The following is a 6571-nucleotide window of genomic DNA, read 5'->3' on the forward strand; positions in this document are numbered from 1 at the left end:
TCTGTGGGCTAGCCCGTGCCGGGCCTCTGTGGGCTAGCCCGTGCCGGGACTTTGTGGGCTGGCCCGTGTCGGGCCTCCGTGGGCTAGCCCGTACTGGGCACCCGTGGGCAAGCCCGTACTGGGCCCCTGTGGTTTTGCCGTTCTGGTCCCAGTGGGCTTCTTAGGTGATACCTTGCGGGAAGTCAACAAAGGTAACCCATATAAAACCAATAGCTGTATGCCTTTGGGCCCACCTTGCAAAACCCAGAGGCTTTCTTCACTTCATCAGTATTTTTTGTGTACATGTTACTACTGAAATTACAATGCAAGTAAGAATGCTTCTTATTTATTTATTTGTTTTTGCAAGACATTTTGGGCATTCTTGCATACAAAGCCCCAATTACTTGGGTGAAGCGTCCGCCCCTTCATCCGAACTTTTCGACCACCATCCCAGTCTCTCGCCCCCAGCACGAACGCAGCCACTCTGTTGTTGCCTTCCATGGTGGCTGTTGGGATTCTGCGCTGCATAGCAGATGTAAAAGTGAACAAATAAACACACACATAAAATTGATATTCAGTATGGTGGATAAAAATCACTTTCCAAAGTATTATAGTCACATCTTTCAGGAAATGCTTCAAAGCCGTATGCAATGCTACAATGTGCAATGCTTGAAAAATCAGCAAATTTCGTTTGCTGTTAATATCCGTAACCATAATAAACATAAATATCCATAATAAGAATAACCGAAAGGTGCATGAGCCATTAAAGGAATATAGACACCTAAATTTATTGCGTGCTTTCTTCTGTCCAATGATGCGTTAGATAATAAAATACATGGATTACCAGGTAGTACTTGCCTACAACCCCGCTAAATAATTTATAATCGAATTTCTTCTCTCATGCTGTTTTGGTTTCATCGACCGAACGCCGACTGTCGTCAAGTTGATGTTTTGGTCACATGATGCAACTAGAAAAACTAATACAATCACTGATATGTAGCTTTAATTGACTACGACATTTAATCCAGCCTCTTCCAAGACCTGGAATGACAAAAATGACCTGTCGGCAATAATATAACCGATTTTTTATGCCTCATGTAAATTAAACACCATCTACATGTCACAGTCATCATTCGACGGATGAAACCGAAACAGCGTCAAGAAGAAATTATATTGCAGAAAAACTGCACATTGCGCTAGTTGGTGTTGATCCATACAAAAGCGCAAACACACACGGACAATGTAAGAGACGAGACACACAAACCAGCGCTGAACTTACTACAGATTTCTTATTAGAAAGAAGCACGTCATATATACACACACGAAAAACAGCGCACATGTGCGATGTCAACAAGACTCCTAGTGCTAGTAAAAGGCAAAAACCGCTTTAAAAGCATGTGTGTATCTGCAGAACCGCTACCCACTATGTAGCATATTGACTTCTCGAAGCGATAATGTAACAGATGATGTACTCACGCACCCATTACTTTTTCTGATAATATGAAACGCCTCAGCTACTTCTCTAGTGCGCTGGTCAGAATTAGCGAACAGGATATCAGTATCGTAAAAAAATGGCGTACGTTTGCACGTGAAACAATGCTTAGCTAGGTTAGTTTCTTTCCTAAAGAATTAGCGTGCTCCATGAGCCGCACGTTAACGCAGCGGCCAATTCGACCTATGTAGGTAAGGCCACAGGACTGAGGGATTTGATATGCTACGCCAGTCTTCTCTTCTACGCCATCTATTTTCATGATTTATGTTGCAAGCATTTCTTCTGCGCCCTTCATGCTTTCTTTGAACTGCCGCCCCCACTCTCTAGCTTGTTATGTGCAGGGAACAGAACCTTTGCCCCATGCTTGCTTGCCACTCTTTTTAATCCGGTGCGATAGCGTGTGGACATATGGCATAACCCACTACCTTTCTTCTCCCTTCTTCCGAACTCTTTTCCAGCCCTGAGGTACTTGCAGACGATTTCAGCTCATGGAGGACTGTCTGCACTTGAAACGAGAACTGAGTCCCAGAAACCAGCTTACCTACATCTGTCTATTTGGGCTAAGAGACAGGACATCATTTTATGATAAGATTTCTTTACTGCCATGCCTAAGCATCCCGTAACGATGCCACTTTTTGCAAGCTTTGAATGAAAGGACCTGTAATTCGAAAGGGACTTTTCACTTCTAGGGGAATACTGCCAACAGACATGGTTGGGTTCGAAAGAGAATTTTAATTAAGGAACTGCAGGACTCTTTCTTGAAGGACTTCATGTGTGAACCTCAGCTCCAACCAATTACATGCAAAACTATGAACATTTGACACAAATTCGGGATTCACGGACCTAGCCAGCACCAGGTAATCATCCACATAACAGAAAATGCATATGCAATAACCGGCTAGATCAGTCTCAACTTTCATATCAACCCTGCTTAGATAAATGTTACTGAGAATGGGAGCTACCTTGGCACCTATGCACACACCCCATTTTTGCATATAAAGACGACCATCCCACTCAACAAACGTGTTACTCAGGTAGTAAGATAAGAGTTAAAGAATCCCCCATTGTGATTCCACTCATTTTGGAACACGCATTCATCGCTCTCATCCGTAATACAATGCTGAACATACTGGATTAGTTCAAAGTGTGGAAGAGAATAAAACAAATCAACCACATCTACACTAAAACCATCACATAGTGCCCGCCTCTGATTTCAGAGGAAATCCGCTACTGCCTCAGAATTACAGTGGACGCCCAATAAACGAAACTCGGTTAAATGAAACTTACGGATAAACAAAATCAAGCAGGGTTACTTGGTTGGTTTCGTATATCTGCAGCAGTAAAATTCTTCGGATAATTGGAACACCACTAACGTGTTACCCTCGGCTAAACGGCACAAAAGTTAAAAATTTGGAATCTTCCCGAGCGTATTTGTGCTCGCATATGTCAGCGGCAGTCTCGCAACCATGAACAAATTCTTCGCAGCCAACGCTATAGCCGGGACAAGCCAATCCAGAAAGTCGCTTGATAATCTTGTTTTTGTTGTCGTTCTGCGTTAGGCCTACGTGCGACCGGTGTTGTCGGTGCGTCGACGTGATGAAAAGCGTTAAGAAGCGGCCGCACAAAGCGCTCTTGCTTGAAAAGAAGTTACAAATTCTGCAGGAGCTTGAGCGAAGTTCCCTTTCAAGAACAGAAGTTGCGAAGAAGTTCGACATCCCGAAGTCGACGCTTTCGCAGATCATGAAAAACAAAGACGTCATTCAAGGAGCTGTCAAGTCTGGGACCTTCGCTTCCAACCGGATGCGTATGAGGACGACACCGTATGAAGAACTTGAAAAGGTTCTTTTTCTGTGGTTTAAGCGTGCGCGGAGTGCCAGTTTTCCCATAAGTGGACCAATTTTGGAGCAAAAGGCGCGGGAGATAGCCCTGCAAATGGGGTTGAGAATTCCTGCGTCAGCGACGGATGGCTTAGCAGATTTAAAAAGCGCCATGGTCTAGTCTTCAAAACCATCTCAGGAGAAAGTAATGCAGTGAATAGAGAAGTCTGCGCTGACTGGCAACGCGGACGGCTGCAGGAGATTTTAAACAGCTATGAGCCACGAGACGTATTCAACGTCGACGAGATGGGCCTCTTCTACAAGGAGCTTCCATCGAAGACTCTCGCCTACAGAGGCGAAGCCTGTACAGGTGGGAAGCGCAACAAAGAGCGCATTACCGTGCTGGTGGGCGCTAATATGGCAGGCGATGAAAAGTTAAAGCTGCTGGTGGTAGGAAAATCGAGACACCCACGTTGCTTCAAGGGCATTTGAAATCTACCTATGGCCTACACTGCAAATGGGAGAGCGTGGATAACAACAGCAATTTTCGAAAATTGGCTGCGGGAGGAGGACGCAAGGTTTACGAGACAGGGCAGGAAAGTTGTCTTCATCGTAGATAATTGCCCTGCCCATGGCCAGGTGGGAGGGCTGAAGTCCATCAGCCTTGAATTCCTCCCTGCCAATGCAACTGCTGTCATCCAACCAATGGACCAAGGAGTCATCCAGAACGTCAAGGTTCACTACCGCCGCCAACTGCTTCACCGCATGCTGCTTTGTGCTGACAGTGGAAAGGATTATGTCATTGACTTGCTGTCTGCTATCCACATGTTGGCCCGTGCCTGGGAACAAGTTCAGGCAACAACAGTGCAGAAGTGGTTCCACCATGCAGGCTTCGAAGCACACGATCCAATAGCCCATGAAGAGGCAGGTACTGCTGATGAAGAAGCAGACACTATACTTAATCAAATAGTGCCCTCTGCCCCTTTCTCACGACAAGACTATGAGGACATAGATGCAAATGTATGCACCTGTCACGAGGAAAGCATTGAAGAAATTATTGCAGAAGTGCAAGCCGAGGACCACTCTTCCTCCAGTGATGAGTGCGAGGACCCTGTGCCCAGTGCGGTGCCAGACAGCGCAGCTAGGAATGCAGTTGCACTTTTGCTACAGTACTTTGAACGTGAAGGGAGTGCAGAATTTTCGCAAAGCCTTTCAAATATGCACAGTTACTTTGTTAAAAAGCAACTGAAGAATGTAAAACAGACCACAACTGATTCCTTTTTTTCTTCACGCCCAGGTCAGTAAGGGCTGGTGCAGTGTAAATAAATATTTCTACATGAAATAGGTGTGCTTTGCCTAAATGAAACTTCTGATAAATGGAACACTTTGAATCCCCTTCAAGTTCCGTTTAAGAGGAGTCCACTGTAGGTACGAGAAACGGATCCTTTACGCGAAGTGACGACAAATGTTTGCGAAGATAGATAGACACAAACAACTGCCAAGAATTGTGCTCAGATACGCTTGCCCGGAAACGAACTTTAAGCTTGTGCATCTTAGCACTAAAGAAAATTTCTAGCACCGATACTGATGTCTTGTTCGCTCATTCTGACCAGCCCACTAGAGAAGTAGCTGAGGCGTTTCATATTATCAGAAAAAGTAATGGGTGCGTGAGTACATCATCTGTTATATTATCGCTTCGAGAAGTCAATATGCTACATAGTGGGTAGCGGTTCTGCAGATACACACATACTTTTAAAGCGGTTTTTGCCTTTTACTAGCACTAGGAGTCTTGTTGACATCGCACATGTGCGCTGTTTTTCCGTGTGTATATATATGACGTGCTTCTTCCTAATAAAAAAAATCAGTTGTAAGATCAGTGCTGATTTGTGTGTCTCGTCTCTTGGTCCGTGTGTGTTGGCACTTTTGAACCACTACTATGCAATTAAATAATAAATTATTTAGTGGTCGTACATGTATAGAATGTCTAACGCATGGTTTGAAAGAAAAAAACGCACAAGCAAAAATTTGGTACCTATAGTCCTTTATATTTGGATGGCTACTCAGTAATTGATAACGGAAGTGCTGAAAACCACACCAGGCAGATTGAAAGTAGCTTTTTCCTGCAATTAGATGGTGTGTTCACAAAGTGTCTATAACCTTCAGAAGATTCACATGTACTCACCAAAAATTGCGCTGTACAGCCGTAGGTTCTTAAATGCTTCTTTTTCGCCCCGCCTCTTCAATGTGTACATAAGGGTCACAGGAAGACATAATAAGTTTTGTAGCCTCATCAGCTGGCTCACTCCCAATGAGTGCTAGCTTTTTGATCTGAAATAGATTATACAGATTATACAAAGTGAACTATGCCATGAAAACCATACATTGAACCATTCATAAGACTCCCTCTTCGAGGAACCATGTGCAAGTCAACAAAAAATCAGAAGGATGTAGAACAGGATAATACAGAGGACTCAGAGACCTATGATCACAGTGGTGTGACTCAGCTTAATGATAACAGAATTCTCTGTTGTCTTCTAAATGCCCATCTTTGCATCATCATATTAACTTCCTTTTATGCACGACTCAATGGCATACACTTCCCAAACAATAAGACAAGGGGGAAAAAGTAAAGCCATTACTTTAAGGCCACCTTGAACCATGGCAAAATTGTAGTCTGGAGCTAAATGAGTGATGTAAGAACATAACCGTCAGCTGCCACTATGAACAGCAATGCTAACGCTTGTGCTAATTTCTTGTAGTAGGCTAGATATTATATACAGCAAATTCTCTTTCAAATACACTTGTACAAAATGAAGCTTTCAGGTCTACAAATCCAAATGCAACATGAGGCAATTTCGAAGTCCCAACTTAATCTGAAGTGGACTCACCATATGTAGAGGGCTCAAATTAACCTACAGCTGAACAAAACACTATGCATCAAAATTATATTGAAAGGAATCAATACGTTGCCAGTAGTTTATAGGCACAATTGAAAGAAATGCCATATACCCAGTCGAAAAAAAACACCCGCCCGTTTCTGGTGTTTACACCAAACTGGCTTTTTTAGACACGGGTTCTGGTGTGACCGTGTCTGGTGTTCCGACCAGACCAGGATTTTCAGACACGGGTCCTGATGTGGCGTAGTGTGGTGTGCTTTAGTGTGTTCTGGTCTGGTTTTCTGTGCTGTGACCCGGTTGTCTAATACCGGCTCTGGTGTGGTTTTGTTTGGTGTTTCCTGGTGTGGTCGATGTACCATTCGATTTGGTGTGGTTGATATACCGTA

General features: G+C 43.8%; 1 long non-coding RNA gene across 1 annotated transcript; it reads right to left on the reverse strand.

The window, feature by feature from the left end:
- Nucleotides 1–309: 309 nt before the first annotated feature.
- On the reverse strand, nt 310–5550 carry LOC144112097 (uncharacterized). The gene is made up of 2 exons (XR_013310200.1): nt 5471–5550; nt 310–501 (listed from the first exon to the last, which is right to left on the reverse strand). It is a non-coding gene; the product is annotated as an uncharacterized LOC144112097 (long non-coding RNA).
- Nucleotides 5551–6571: the final 1021 nt, after the last annotated feature.

Source organism: Amblyomma americanum, unplaced genomic scaffold (genome assembly GCF_052857255.1).
Source record: "Amblyomma americanum isolate KBUSLIRL-KWMA unplaced genomic scaffold, ASM5285725v1 scaffold_55, whole genome shotgun sequence".
Classification (NCBI taxonomy): Eukaryota; Metazoa; Arthropoda; class Arachnida; order Ixodida; family Ixodidae; genus Amblyomma; species Amblyomma americanum.